The 16,024-nt window shown below is 51.4% G+C and overlaps 2 protein-coding genes across 2 annotated transcripts in view; one reads left to right on the forward strand and one right to left on the reverse strand.

Moving 5' to 3' along the window:
• The window catches only part of DOCK1 (dedicator of cytokinesis 1), a 491,536-nt gene that overhangs the window by 214,965 nt on the left and 260,547 nt on the right, over positions 1–16,024 (reverse strand). The window lies entirely within an intron of this gene.
• Positions 11,344–16,024, forward strand: part of INSYN2A (inhibitory synaptic factor 2A) — a 55,776-nt gene continuing 51,095 nt past the window's right edge. The window contains exon 1 of the mRNA XM_062214264.1: positions 11,344–11,485. The gene's annotated coding sequence lies outside the window, so the exon portion shown is untranslated. The remainder of the gene's footprint in view (positions 11,486–16,024) is intronic.

A 16,024-nucleotide genomic window follows, 5' to 3' on the forward strand; every position in this document is an offset into this window, starting at 1 on the left:
TGATCCAGCTCCCTGCTAATGGCCTGGGAAAGCAGGAGAAGATGGCCCAAGCGTTTGAGCCCTGGAACCCACTTGGGAGACCCAGAGAAAGCTCCTGGTTCCTGCCTTCAGCCTGGCCCAGCGCTGTCTATTGTGGCCACCTGAGGCATGAACCAGCAGATGGAAGACCTCTCTCTGTCCCCGCTCTGTCTCTCCCTGTATCTAACTCTGACTTTCAAATAAACAAATAAATCTCTTTAAAAAAACATATTAGTTGGGCTAGCACCGTGGCTCAACATGCTAATCCTCCGCCTAGCAGCGCCGGTACACCCGGTTCTAGTTCCGGTCGGGGCGTCGGATTCTGTCCCGGTTGCCCCTCTTCCAGGCCAGCTCTATGCTATGGCCTGGGAGTGCAGTGGAGGATGGCCCAGGTGCTTGGGCCCTGCAGCCCATGGGAGACCAGGAGAAGCACCTGGCTCCTGGCTTCGGATCAGCGCGGTGCACTGGCAGCAGCGTGCTGGCCATGGCAGCCATTGGAGGGTGAACCAACGGCAAAAAGGAAGACCTTTCTCTCTGTCTCTCTCTCTCACTGTCCACTCTGCCTGTCAAAATAAAAAAATAAATAAAAATTAAAATTAAAAAAAAAAACATATTAGTCATTACAACAGCTCCAGTACTCAAAACCTACAGCAAAGACAGTCCACTTGGTTGTGTGAAACACTTTGGTAACTCAGCCAGAAAGGAAAACTCAACAATAAGTGCCCATATTGTCTTGTCACAGGGAGATGGAGGGGGGAAGGAGCCAAGCATCGGTGACCTCCCTGCGAAGGGACGGCTGTGTCTCGGTTCCAGGACCACAGCATTCCCATAACGAGCAACACCACACGCTCCTGGTACTCAGTGACAAAGGCACAACAATATTGCTATTGCCAGTTGTTGATATGGACTTGCTGTTTGCTGCTGAAATCCTAACGTGAGCAGCTCCATCAGCTTCCCTCACCATAAGAATCCTCCCCAGGATATCCTGCTTAGTTCTGCCCAAGTCCCAGAAGAGGCAGGGTTACACGAGAAGCAAAAGGAAAAGAAACTGTATTCTCTTGTAATGAATCGAATGCTTTTATTCTTCTTTAAAATCTGGATTTACATAGAGCACAAAATCCTGCCAAACAGCTTATGCTATAAATCAGAGGTCGGAAAGCATTGCCTGTGGACAAAATCTAGTTTACCTCCTGGTTTTGCAAATAAAGTTTTACTGGAACTCGGCCGATGCTTGTTTGCTTGCTCAGTGTCTATATTTGCTTTCCTGCTTCAACAGTGAGATGGGTTTTCATGGCAGAGAGGTCATGGCTGGCAAAGGGTAAAACACTCATCGTGTAACTCCTTACGAACAAGCCTGCAGCACCCGCCGCAGACCCCTCTTGCCATCGGTGGTTAGGAACTAAGAGAACTGGAATCTCAAAATGCGAGAGCCTTCATGTCCTGGATACGTGCAAGAATGAACGCTACTCTGCCTTCCTAGGGAAGAAGCACCGCACTCGAGGGTCTTCCAGAAGTGTTCGTGGCTCATTCAAGCACAAGCTACAAACAAACAAGGCGTCTCCCTTCTCGCTGATATTTATGGGGGCAATTTCGGTGGCCCACAAGCCCCTGGGAGAGGTACCATGTCACACTGCTGACGGAGCTCCGTGAGCTCCCCTTGCCAAGGTGCCAACTCCCATAAGGCTCTGGAACCACGGGCAGCACACAGGAGCGATGGACGTGCAACCACTTCAACCAAGACCAGAGAACGAGGGATGCTTCTGTTTTCCTTTTTCTCCATGAAGACACAGACAACAATAACAATAAATGGGGTGAAACTGCACCCCAAACATGCCTGCACTTCTCGCAGAACAGGAGCTGAGATGCCGAGGCGTGCCATCAATCAAGAAGGACTTGGCATACATGCTAAGTTGTGAATAAGCCAGGAAGCATCTTTATATTAAGGAGAGCAAAGTGTGGAGTACGGAAACCACAGGAATATCTGAGTCAGATGGGACCAGACCTACAGGTGCGTGGAGAGGCGTATTTGTGAGTCCTGATTTAGCAAAACTTGTTCGAGTGGCGTCGTCAAGGACTCTCCAGCTCTGCTCCACACCAGTCCTTCAGGTCCCACCTCTCACTGAGATTCTACACTTTACCATATCTCCAAATTAGCCAATAAAGAGAAAAGTGTGCAATGCTCCCAGCCCAGTGTCCAGGTCTTTGGGAAACACATCCGCTCGTTTCCTCGTTGGGCTCTGCCTTCTCTCCAACAAATGCATGCGGAATATGCTGGTTGCATTAGCAAACGTACAGCACCTCTGCTGTGCTCTGATGGCCCAAATCATGGAGAAACCAACCTCCTCACAGAACAGGACAGAAACCCATCCCCCAAACAATCAGAAATAGTGGGTCAGTAAATTTATATACACCTAGGTACAAGAACATATGGTAGGTTACACTTAACGAGACAGATGTGGTCCTACGGAGTCATGATGTAGGCAATTCGGACAATGACAATATCTGCGAGTGCGGAAGAGACAGTGTTATCTGAGGGCAGCCTTAATCTAAATGAGCCTTTGGTGAAATGAAACCGGCCAGTGCACCTGTTGGTAAGCCAAACTTTCACAGAAGGAGCTTGCTCTAAGTGCGTTATACCCATGGATGGGTAACTTAAAATATTGACTCTATTCTATATTCAAATGTAGAGATTATGCAAGCTTGTCAGGAAATAAAGAATAGGTAGTCTATGGGAGATCTTTGCATTTTACATGGTATGTAGATGTGATTTCTGCTTTAATGGAGCTCATTTAAATTTCATGGCAAACACAAGCCATGTTTCAACACTTGTCATGTGCATCAGAACTTAACCTGATTTCACTTTGGCAATATTTTAAAATGTCCTTTAAATACCAACAAAGTATATTCTTCCATCAAAAAAGCAAAAATTCAGCATGTCTAACATACAAAGGGATGTATTTCTCGGGCAAACCACACACTGTATGCAGCAGACATCCGCCGCAGTCCAGGAGGGAGTGGGCACCAAGCGCACGGCTCTGGAATGAAGTGCAGCTTTACTCTGCTTACCCGCCAGTCTCAGACTAGGAGGTGGTGGCAAATATCGAATTAAATTCATGCAGTTTGTCCACAACAAGGAGACAGAACACGGAACTCCCCAGGCTGGGACCCACAGCGTGAATCAGGCAGCAGAAGCCACATTCTTTTGTCCACACTGCAGGCAGCCTCGGAGAACGTTCCAGAAGTGAAAATGTTCATTAACACCCAGGGACCAAAAAGGAAAGAACCAGTAACTTATGAATCCGCAGGTGAAAATGTTGGTTCTCCACTATTTTCATGGTGTGAATGAATCACAAGTCTTATTTTAAGGGACTCCAAAGTATCATCAGCAATTTCATGTGACAATATTTACTCCGCTGGGAAAGGGAAAAAAATAAAGCATTAAAATGAATTTCTTCATTTTCATACTTGGATTCAGTGAACAAAATAAATCATCAATAAATTTCATTTTCTGCTAGAACTACAGGGCATAACGCTCACAGCCCAAGACAACCTAATAAAAGGATAATTTTTAGATTTGCTCAGGCTGATCAAATGGAGCCAGGCCATTCCTCTTCAAGTGGGGAGAGAGACCTGAACTCAAGAGGAACCAGGACTATGATGAGGACCGTGCTGACCCAGGGCCAGAGCAGTCGTTCAGGCCGCTGTCCATCACTGTCTCTTCAACCCTCATTTGTTTCTAACTGTTCAACTGCAGGTCATTTTCACTATTGACCAAACTCTGAAATGAAAGTTGTTTAGGACTCATACTGAAAACACCCATAAAATCAACCATGACTTCCTTCCATCTTTAAGCCAAGTAATAGACTTCTCCGATAATGCAATTTTTTGGAGTGACTCAATTTCCAACTTCTCACCACAAATTTATTTTTTTAAAGAACACACCAATTTTCAAATTTCTTCCTACAACAGTCAACTCAAGACACAAATGCAAAAAGAGTTCTGTGCAATTTGCCTCCCTCACTTGAATGAAATGCATGTTCTGGAATCCTAATGCCTTTCCCTCCTCTAGACCCAGGAATGCCTGAGGGACCACTGTGGAGTCTCAGAAGGGGGACAGTCTGCCAGGGAGTTGTGACGGCCAAGACACAGGGTTCCAACTAAATCATGACCATTTGCAAAGCAGTCTGACTACATGCATTTCAAACTACGGACTTCTTAAAGAGAAGCTGAAATACTAAGCAACATTTTACAAATCCTGGAAGAAATTAAAGTTGCATGTGAAACATGTTGAAATGTGTTTTGATGATGACTTCAAGTCAGTTAAAGCCACAAGAGTGCTCCGGGACGAGAACCCAGAAGTGAGCTCCCGAGGCTGCACGCACACGCAGAGGACACGCTGGCTCCAGGATGCGCAAACACACAAAGGAGGCAGAGCAGAAACAGGCGCTCCGCAGCCCTGCAGCCTGGAGTCCCCGTAATGGCCCAGCCACTCGAGTCTCGAAGGACTTGATCATAGGAACAAAAGAAATGACTGTGAAAAACACGGGCCTGAAGGTCTGTGTGGCCTTACAAGCTATCAAACACAACTAGATGAAAAAATATGTAATATTTCCATTTGGAACTTGGGATTTAAGAATAAAACATGAGGCTGACATTGTGGCATAGCAGGCTAGGCCTCCTGCCTCGGATGTTGGCATCTCGTATGGGCACTGGTTCGAGACCTGGCTGCTCTTGTTACTGTGCCCGAGAAAGCAGTGGAAGATGGCCCGACTAGTTGGGCCTCTGCATCCACGTGGGAGACCCAGAAGCAGCTCAGGGCACCTGGCGTTGGACTGGCCCAGCCCCAGCCTTCATAGTCATTTGGGGAGTGAACCAGCAGACAGAAGGAAGATCATTCTCTCTCTTGCTGTAATAGTGTCTTTCAAACACATAACAAATAAGTATTTAAAAAGAAAGAACAAAACACATGTTTCCAACACTAAGTAGCTTCTCCCATCATCTGTGATGAACTCCGCTAAGTAAATACAACATCTAAAGTCAGGTAATCAATTCTTGGACCTAAATTAGCAAAATAATTTATTGGACTGAGAGTATAAAAATGTCAGAGGTAGATAATTAGAATTAAGTGCAGAGTGTGTTAGTCGCCTTAAAGAGGGGAAGAAAAACAAAAATGCAAAAAGGAGGAGGAGTAGCTAACCTAGGCACGGCGTCGTCTCTGTGATGCTGGGACCAACAGGTTGCTCTGGGTAACTGCACAGGTGCCAATACAGTGGAAGCAGAGGCATCCAGAGTGATCTTTTGGGGATATGGTGGCATCCAATATTGGGACTGTTATTCAATGAAGAAAATATGTGATGATACAGCTGAGATTATATCGGGTAAGCACACAGTACTGCCCGAAGGCCAAATGACTATGGTCCACGGCTGTTCCAGAGCCAGGCTTCACTTCCAGGTGTAATGTACACAATGAGAAGACCAGGTATGGCTACTGAACACTAATGGATTCCTGGTCCATGAGACTTGCAGCCAGCCTGTATGTTACCTGCTTGATGAGAACCTCACGTGAGCATCAATACTTGTGGCTGGAATCTGTGTCATGAGGGCACAGTTGACACCACACCACCGGAAGGGGCGCAGGGTCCTCCGGATACAGACACCTGATGCTGCAGGGGGCCGGGTAAGTATCAGGAGGGAGTTCCACTGGCCAATGCCATTCGTCAGTTAGGACCATACAGTGTGATACAGAGTGACACTCCACTATACCCTAGTTCTTGAGCAATCTCCAGGTCTTCTACAAGCCATAGACTTGAGCAGGGCAGTGTTAGAACGTGGCACCAAGCACCCACAGATCTCACTCTAGGCTCTCCTACAGCCCACCTAGCTGGAGAAATGACTTAACTTTTCTGCTCTCTATTTATGAAAAGAGTTTTTGAGCACAGAAGTAGATGGTGTCCAACATACCGAGTGCCTGGCACACAGTAGGCACACAATGAAAGTGCAACATTATTAAAAGGTCTCCTATTCAAAGACAGCTTGAGGAATGAAAAAGTGTAACAAGGCGGCATCCATTGTCCGCTCCTCCCATTCCCACATCCCTCCTCCAGGTCTGTGAAACCTCAGGTGGGAACAGAGAGGAGGGGAGGAAATCCCCACCCCAGGAGCCCCGCCCAGCTGATGAGAGGTCTCAGTTCACCAGGACAGACAGGTACGAAGGCAGTCAACAGTCTCACACCAGCCAGGTGGATTAACAAGCCAGCCACTGAAATTTGAAAGCAATTTTTTTTTTATCCCTTCTTGACCTAGTTCTGGTCAAAGGTATCATTCTTTGGTCTGGGTATATTAGCTGCTTGATGAGAGGTTGGCTTGTGCAGGCTCAAAGATGCTGTTGGTGCTACCAGCAGGGATTAAGAAAAGCCCATTAACCATCTACCTCTGCTGGGAGAGGTCTGCTCCTCAGATTTCGATAATAGGGAAACCTGGGGTGGGGCTGGCAACTGTCCTTAAGGTCCTGCTTGGGACGCCTGCATCCAATACTGCAGTGTCTGGTTCCAGCCCCAGCTACCCCATTTCCATCCAGCTTCCTGCTAACGTGCATCTTGGAAGGTAGCAGTGGATGGCTCAAGTTCTTGAGCCCCTGCCACCCAGGTTGGACAGTGGGTGGAGTTCCTGGCTCCTGGCTTCAGTCTGTCCCAGCCTGGCTGTTGTCGACATTTGGCGAGTGAATGGGGGGTATGGAATATCCTTCTCTCTTGCCTTTGAAGGTAAAATACAAGTAAATAAAATTACAACCCTGTAGGCACCATCACCCAGCTAACCACTTAGTGTGAGCAAAATCAAACTGCATGTGCTTATTCCTCCACCAAGTGCACCTGAGGGAAAGGTGAGGCAGAGCCGCCGGTGGGGGCACCCTGCAATGAGGAGAAGGAGGGGGCGGGCGGAGAGCCAGATGCACCCGCCTCTCTTCATCACCCTCATCTATCACTGCCTGCCCTGGAGGGTGTGTGAAGGGGAACCTGGAGCCACCTTCATCCTCTTAGAAATGAACATATCCCACTTCCTACAGACACACGAGATTCGCAAGGATGCGTCTGGGTCTCAACTAGTCTCCACGGCATCGCTGTTCCCAGACTCACTGTCCTGGGGCCAGTAAGCCATGCCTACTCTCTCACTGCAGAAGGAAAAGAAATCTACAGGGAGGGGCATCCCTGGAGCAGGAACCAAGCACTTGAGAAACACAGTTGTGTTTCCCACAGCAAGGAAAGACGGCTTAGCCGCCCGGACAATGGCAGAGCCACAGGCAGAGGCCTTTTCACAAAAGGAGACTTGCAAGCCAGAAATAAGTCTAGAGAGCAGACAGTGACTGCCGGACAAAGGCAGTGATGCAGAAGGGCTCCTTCTGAGTCTTGCAGGCAAAGGATGAGGCCTGGCTGGAGCAACCTCTGAGCACTCTGCCGTCCTGCCTTGAAAGAGGGAGGCGGAACGCTGCCTGTTACTCCGCTCTACCCCACAGGTGTGCGTCCATGCGAGTTAGTTCCTTGTAGCAGAAGAGCACAGGCGATGGGAACGGAGGGGCCTGCCCTGCTCATCACAGGAGGAGGCTCACCTGAGAGGCCCTCCAGACCGTCAAAGGGCGGGGGGGGGGGGCGGGGTTCCACAGTGAATGTGGTCCAGGTGCTCCCAAGAGGGGCCTTCCTAGTCACTGACCATTCAAGAAGTCTCACCTGCAGCCGGAGCCCACGTGCAGAACCTCTCTCTTCCCATACCTTGGGTTTCATAGAGGAAGCCTTTGCCAGACAGAAAAGACTCTCTTTGATGGATACTGTGGTTCATGTACAGGGATGGACTGTTGGGATAAACACAGCAATGATACAGTGACCATGCTCAGACAAAACGCAAGGGAACACTTGATGAGCTTCTATTTACATTGTGCAACCACCTCTTCAAGTACAAAACAGTCCAGGGAAGGGGCCGTGGCCTTGAAGACGCACCATGTCCCAAATGTAATCTCCACCCTGATGTTTCCTGTGGTTGACAACGTTTTTGCATTGTTGCCTTCGTTAACACGGAATCCCTTGAGGTGCACCTGTGCATCTCTGCCCACACAGAGACGTGCAGAGTCCGCTGCTTTGGCTCGTGAACACCCCCCATGCCGCTGCAGGCTCCAGCAGTGAAGGTTCACACTGCATGATGGAACCGAGATTTTCACCCGTTCTTGTGATGATAGGGGCTAGGGTTGAAATTAACACCAACAAAACGGTTATGCATATCCAGGAATGTTTTGACTTTCATATACTCATGTTTTTTTAATGTGAAAATTGGGAAACCTTGGCGTTCTGTAGGGGTGGAATTCCAGCACTTCTCTGCACACTTCCAAGAAGAAAGGAAAAGAGAGACTCACATACTTGGCTTGGTTTTTATCCCTTTTACTCTTTACATGTCCCTGGCTGCAGGAAGTCCTACTCAATAGGAAGTAGCTATATTCCCCTTTGCAGGTCCACCTATTTCAGAAAACATCTGAACCCAACTTCTCCCTAATTGAATCTCAAATTAATTTACTGTCTATCAAGTTCCACTCCTTTTCTGAAGAAGCTGAACGTTAAGGACTCACTCCAGACTCTAAACATAGCTGTCTGTCCCCCACATCAAAAATAATAATGCCAAGGGGGTCCGCAGGCTGGAAGACGGCCGATCTCCCTCCTCCCCATCCAGCCTCCTGCAGACATTTCTCTTTAAAGCTGTGGGCATGATGGCGCTCCAACCTCGCACATGCCAGGCATCTATCCATCACAAAGGAATAGGCAGACCAGTTTGCACCAAGATTTTGCTTTGTGCTGCTGAAGACTAGAACATCAGTGATACAAGGGGCAAACAGCTTCTCATTTCAAAAGAAAAGAACAATAACTATTTTATAGACTGAGAGAAGTAACAGTATGTCTACCAGATAAGGGACTCAGTCAGTCTTGATAACACACCGAGTTCACCGGGTGTCCGTAACCTGCCAGTCCCAGCTGTTTTTCTCCTAGAGGCGGGCATCCCCCCACCTCAGATGACGCAGTCCTGGGAGCTGCGTTCCTGCCAGGTCACCAGTGCACCTGCGGCTGAGCCCACGCTCCTGTGCGTGCATTTATGTGTGTCTGTCCCCACTCATGGTTCCCGAACACTTCCATGACCACCAGCGCAAGGGCCATGTTTCTCAGCAGCTTTATGTACAGTGGCATGTTTAAGAGATGAAAGGCAAATTACAGTTGCAATAAAGCAAGACTTGCATCGAGTTCCTAAGACCAGTGGGAGAGTTCCTGACGTCAGGAGCCCGACAGCACAGCCCAGGGGGAGCATGTTGGGAGTGCTCAGGGACAGCAAGCCTTCCCATCTGGGGTTACGTGTGTCTCCCAGTCTTGCATGTCCCCGCATGTCCCTTCCAGATAGAAGAAGAGGTAGCAGGCTTCTAGGATGATCAGGCAAAAATCAGCCTTGCTTCTCCAGCCCTCCCCCAGAAGTCTCACCAGAAGCCAGAGAACTGGACTAAATATCAGACTTGGGGTATCCAGGCTAAGAAGGAGAATAAAAAATGTGAGGTGGGCAGTTTGTTCCATAGGTTCAGGGGTCCCTTCCTGGCATATGTGGGTCCCCAGGAACTGGGGAGCTGAACCTCAAAGGCAGGATAATCCCCAACATTTTCTGGATGTCTGGACACATGGCCCCAAGCGCCCTCGGGTAGGCAAAACATTGCATGGAGAGCCATTTGTAAAGAACAGCCACTATACAGAGCTCGGTGCTGGGCTCCACTCCCATCCACAGACAAGGATGCAGCCTTGGCACCTGGCACAGGGCTGGTGCTCCACACAGAAGCTCAGAGGGACAGGTAGCGGTGGGACCCACTGATGTGTCTGAAGAGGTGGGTGGGCAAAAGGACTTCCCGCTGTCCTCCCCATTCACTCCCGAAAGGGGGTCAGCACTTCTCTGTCCTTAAACACTCAGACTAATCAATGTGTCTACTTCCAGTACCTCCTAGGAGGAAACCTGCAGCTCCAAAGACCCACAGTGAGCTTTCAGTCCCAGGCCCAGACAGCGGGGCCTGCAGGCAGGCAGCAAGAAGCCCCGGGCCTGCTGCCCTGCGCACCGCAGACACAAAGCTCCCTGGAGGATCTGCAACCAGGGGTAGGGGGCTAGCACCTTGAGCATCCAACCTCTTCCTGCCCAGGTCAAGAGAACTCTGCCCAAACAGCAGCAGCACGTGCCCTGTGACATCTGCAGGCGGGGGGGGGGGGGGGGGGGCGGGGGTCCTGATTCTAAGCAGCAGTGGCACCAGCCTGCTCCACAGCGCTCCTAAATGTCACCAAGCAAGGCACCTGGCCGGCCGGCACCCCCACTTCTGACCTCGGGCCGCTGGCAGCTGGTCTGCCTTCCGGGCCCCTCTTGGAGGGGGGCGGACCCCACACGCACTGAAACACACCTCTGACCTTGGCCTCCACCAAGCCGCGATCCGCAGGTGAGGGGGCAGGCGCCCAGCCCCCCGCACCCTTGCGTGTCCGAGCCGGCTGGCGCAGCCCCCAGCCATCGACCAGGGTCCCCAGCGACCCTCCCGAGGCAGAACGCGGAGTCCCCGGTCCGCCAGCTGCTCCGGAGGCGGCTCTCGGGGAGACTCAACAAGTTCCTGGGCCGCGCAGCGCCGCCTGCAGCCCAGAAAGCCGGAGGACGCGCCACGGTGGAGCCCCGCGCGCAGGCGGCAGCCGGCGGCAGCCGCTTCCACCTCCCCGTCCTCCAGCCCGGGCTCGGGCGTCGGCGGCGGGGGCTCCTCCACTCGCTCCCGATCCTCCACGCCACGCACGCGGCCCGGCCCGGCCCCGCGCCGCCCCCGCCCCCACCCCCGCCCCGCGGGCTCGGGGCTCCGCCCGCCTCGGTGCCAGCCGAGCGCACAGGCGGCGCGGGCGCGCGGCTCCCGGCGCCCTCTCCTCCGGCCGCCGGCTCCGCGGAGTAGCCGGGACCCGGGAGCGGCTGCAAGGACTTCCCTGCCGCTCCCTCCCCCCTCCGCCCCCGCCTCCCAGCCCGGGCTCCGACACCGCGCCGGAGACAATTGCAGTAAATGAGGACATCGGAGGAGCACCGGGCCGAGAGGCTGAGGCTGGCTCCGCCGCGCCGCGAGCGAGCGAGCGCGCGGGCGTCCCGGGAGCGGGCCGAGCTGCTGCCTCCCCGCGCGCGTCGCTGAGCGGGGCCGAGGGAGGCGAGCTGCGGCGCGGGGGCCGGCCGGGCCGGGCGGGCCGGGCCCGCGGCGGTGGAGGGGGCGGGCGGCGGGCGCGCAGCCGGCCAAGTCCCCGGAGCCGAGCTTCCTCCGCGCGAGCCCGGCGAGCTTCGCCGCGGATGCCCTGCCCGGAGCGCTCCGTGCCGCGCCAGGCTGGCCAGGGTCCGCGGCGAGACATGCCCGAGCCGGGCGCTGCACCGACCTCGACTTCTCTGTAAGCGGCGGAAGGTAAGCGGAGCCTCGCGTGCCCTCCGTCCGCGCCCCGGCTCCCTCTGCACTTGGTCGCGGGCAGAGCACCGCCCGGACGGGCGCCGACCCCGGCTCGGGCGCACTCACTCGCCCGAGAGCAGCTTCGCCGGGGGCCCGGGACGCGCGGGTGCAGCCCGGAGTGGGGCGGGCGGGGGCGGGCGGGCGCGGGGGCGGGGGGCGAGGTTATGCAACCGCGTCTGGCGCGGCGCGGTCGCCGAGGGGCGTCTGGCAACTTTGGCGACGACCACGGAGGCGCGGGGCTGCCCATCTGCGAGGCCGGCTCCAGACAAACGCCACAGCCTCGGGCGCGCCCCACAGCCCTGGCCGGGCAGAACTGGGGGGCCTTGGGGGCAGCAGCCTGCCCTGAGCGTGGAGAGGTGCCTAAGAATGTCCCAAACTAAGGAGAACCGGCAAGCACGGCCGATTAACTTTGGGGGGCATAAGTCGGGGCACAGGGGCCCTGGCGCCAGCCGCTGGGAGACGCGCAAGCAGGAGCAAAGGAGGCTGCGCACGTGCGACGCCGGAGCCTCCGCTCACCAGGGTTGGCACCTTCGCGGGGCTGCGGGCCAGGGTCGGTGCCCGCGGGGTGGCCAGGTGCCCGGCGTCCCGTGTCAGACCGGCGGGCGTGGGAAACCAACCGAGGCTGCAAACCGAGCGGCCCGGCGAGGGCAGCAAGGCGGAGGGAGCTCCCGGCCAGCCCGGGCCGGGGCAGCGCCTCCAGCCCAAAGTCAAGAGCGAGAGTGTGCATCCTGCTGCTTCATGCCCAGGGTTCCCGGCTGGCGTCTCCATGGCTGGGAGACAGAATGCTGTGACCTCAGCATTCTACTACCCAGAAACACGCCCCAGGGAGATGGAGCCGGGGACACGGGGCTGCCAGGCGAGGGGGAGGAGAGGCGCCTCGAGTCCGCCTTCTGTCTAGCACATCCACAGAGCGCGGCTGCAGCCCTGTGCCCTCTCCTGCTGCGGGTCTGCGCTGGGGGCTGGCCGCCGTCTTGGGCCCCTGAGCCAGAAGCGGCAGCAAGGCAGCTGAATTTGACCTTGTCCGCTTAGGTGTTTGAATCCTGCGGAGGGGAAACTGGCAGGGGTGGGAAGCAACTTTGGGCAGCCCTGGCGTGGCTGCCAGGCACCTTTCACAAGAGCGGGGCTCAGGCTCGCAGAGGGTGGACGGCTGTGGCTTGTGGGGCTCTCCCTGGACAACGACTTGCTCAGGGGCTGCCCTTCCCTCTCCCAAGGTGACAACACTGGGGATTGGATTTTCCAGTACCACCCTAACCAGAGGCCCCGGGCGCTTGCCAAGGAGTAGTGCATACGGGAAAATGATACAGCCTTACCAAGCTTAGCTCAGACCGAGCAAAACTGTCATGTGCTATGCAGAGGAAGGGAAGCCTGGTTTCCCTGTTCACGTCTTGCTCTCTATTGCATTCATATCCTGTTGAATGTTACTTTCAGAGTTCATATTTATCTTTGCAATTTTCTTGCAAGATTGATTAGCAAACGTGCACAAGCAGCTCATGGGAAAAAATGGAAGTTCTGCCATCTGCATGCCTCACAAGATATTAATAATTTACTATCTGTGTTTACTACTTACATTAGATGGCACTGCTTCTCACGATGGTTTCATTAGAGGCGCATTGTGGAAAAAAAGTCTAGCACAGCTATCACTAATTGCATGATTTTGCATAAATTATGTTAGCTACAGAGAGTTTTGTTTTCTTCACAAAATCCATCATTTGCTTAAAAAGAATGACTCAGTTTAACTTCTTTAGCTAAAGGAAAGACCGCTACTTCCAAAGGATGCCCTCGAAGAGCAAAGTATGCCTTCAACTTACCCCAGTGGCCATGACTTTATATTTTACTATTGTGATGAAGACTTGGAGCTTTCACATAAATCAGGCCCTTTATTCCATTGAGAAACAAAACAAATGGTTAAGAAATAGGCTAACAAGGCAGACGCTGGAAAGCTCCAAGGCAGCCGAATACTCTGGTACTGGGTTGACTTTGGGGGTTTCTCTGTGTTCCCACCATTGTTTTCCCCCATGGCACGGCAGGGGATTTTTATCTTTTGTTGCCCCCTCTGAAGGGATAAATTTAAAAATAAATAAATAAATGAGAGACTCACACATGAAAGGCAGCTGCCTACAAGGAGGACTCCTACACATTGAAATAAGCAGTCAGAAAATAAAAATGATTCTCAGAAATAATAGTGCATCACAGCCGAGCGGCTGGACCGACTCACTCACGGAGTAGACATTTGTATTCTGTTTGCTCCAAACCATGGCTGTCTCATTTAGAGAAACAACTACACAGCTCTCTCCTATGAGCAGATCACTTAGGTTAGGGCCAGGCCCCCTCACAGAGAATAATGATTGGGAAATGAGTACATCTATATCCCAAAGTAGTGGTTCTGATGACAGGCATTCACATAGGAGTAGAGTGAGTAGTGACAGGTTCACCGGCATTCATATAGGAGTAGAGTGAGGACAGTGACAGGTTCACCAGAAACCATCATTATTATTATTTATCAGGCCCTGAACCAACCTACCAGAAACCTGGGCAGGTGCACTCAATGATGCTGCCTACGAAGCCAGGGTAACCGTGCAACTTAGACATACTGGAGGCAAACCACTGTCATTCTGGGTAGTGAGGTCATCAGGAGTCCCCAGTGTCACTGTGTTAAACAGGTCCTTCATCAACATCAAGAGCCATGTCCTTTAACCACAATTCCACCGAGACCTGCATCCTCCAACCTGAAAGTAGCTGACATAATTTATGAAGCAGATCCTTTTCAGTTTCCTCACATATTTGATTTTAATATTTCATAGCATTATGGAGTGGCTTCAATATTTTAAAGCAAAATTGAATATGATTGATATTTCATAACAACACTTTTATTACCATGAAATTCCCATACAAATATTTGGAGACGTTGGTTCAACACTTGAGCCAACCTATGACGTACACAGAGTAAAACTTCATGACTTTTGATCCATTTATTTACAAACTATGTTTTGTTTACATACTAAGGACAAAATATACATTTGTTACCAAGTTCCAGGGACCCTGGAAAAATGCACACAAACAAGATGCGGGGACACTGTCTTATGTAAGGCAGTATGCAGGTTTGAACCTTTGCACCAGCTATGATAAAGGATCTGTTTTATCTCCAGAACCCTACCTCTCAGATTAAGAAAAATCAAGATACCAGAGACAATTCGTGGCTCCAGATTCAAATCCTAATACACTGTCCTTCAGGGACCCTCTTCTACGAGTCAGCAGACTATTCCCCATGCAACTGAGTCATACAAGGGTACTTCAGAAAGTTCGTGGAGAAACGGAATTGAAAGATCAGTGTATACTGGTGCAAATTTTTTTTTGAAATCCATGTATAATTTTTTTAACATTCATTTCCAAGAACATTTTCGAGGCCCCTCACATGTACGTCAAACCAGAAGGGATAAATTGCTATCTTAACTAAGAACAATGCACTCTAACCTGATCGTCCTGAGGTTTTCTGCGCAGCACACGTCCACAATTCTGATTGGGACTAAGAGAAAATTAATTAGAACATCTGAGAAGCAGATATCAGAGAAAGGAAGGAATTCTATTTCAAAGGTACTCTTTAAACGTTTGACTAATGCTGTATTTTCAAAGGGATTTGGAAAGAACTCTCTCCATAGTCATTATTTGTGAATATTGCTTTTATAGAGCATTGAACTGATTGTTCAAAGTATTGTACATCCATACACATGTTCTCTTTACCACGTCTCATTGCTATTAGGAAGGCCGAGCAGGAAGAAGCCAGAGAGTCATCTTGGCACAACAGACATTCGCACGACTTTCACTGTTGTAGCCAATAAGGTGGCGTAGAATTCTTTTTAAAGGATCCTAACAGCACGTCAAAATGCCCGGTGAAGTTGATATTGTGATTACTATGGAAAATTCCAATTGGATCCTTAATAACCGAGCCTTGGGCATAAATGAAATGCAGTCAACTCCAGCATAGGAGAGACATGAGAGGGAAGCTCTAAGTACTCTTGGCAGCCTTGCAGACAGAAGCTGCCCTCCTTCAGTGCTCCCATGAGGAGGGGACTGGCGACGGACAGACTGATGGTACGGGGGCCTCCCCATCTGTTCAGTTGAGGAACCAGCTTGGAGGTACATCACATCCATCCTCAGCCTTAATGACAATGAGCAGCCACTCCACTGATGACACAGGTCTTTCTACGCTCATTCTTCTGGGAAATAGCCCATATTTGTCAACTGCCCTTGGAAAAGATGTTTTCCACATGGACTCAATGGTTAGGTTCTGGGCGCCCCAGCTGATCTGCATTTTACTGCATGAAATCTGTTTATTTTTATAGTGAATGAGTTCCACATCCTTGGAGATATAGTAGAACGAAGAGGCCTGGTCTCTTAAGATGAGCAAGCATAAGGGAGGCGGATACGCAGTCCTTATTCAGTAAGGACTCTGATGTGTGGAAATGTGCTGGACAGGAACAGCACTGGCCAAGGCCATGG

This window comes from Lepus europaeus, chromosome 17 (assembly GCF_033115175.1).
Source record: "Lepus europaeus isolate LE1 chromosome 17, mLepTim1.pri, whole genome shotgun sequence".
Classification (NCBI taxonomy): domain Eukaryota; kingdom Metazoa; phylum Chordata; class Mammalia; order Lagomorpha; family Leporidae; genus Lepus; species Lepus europaeus.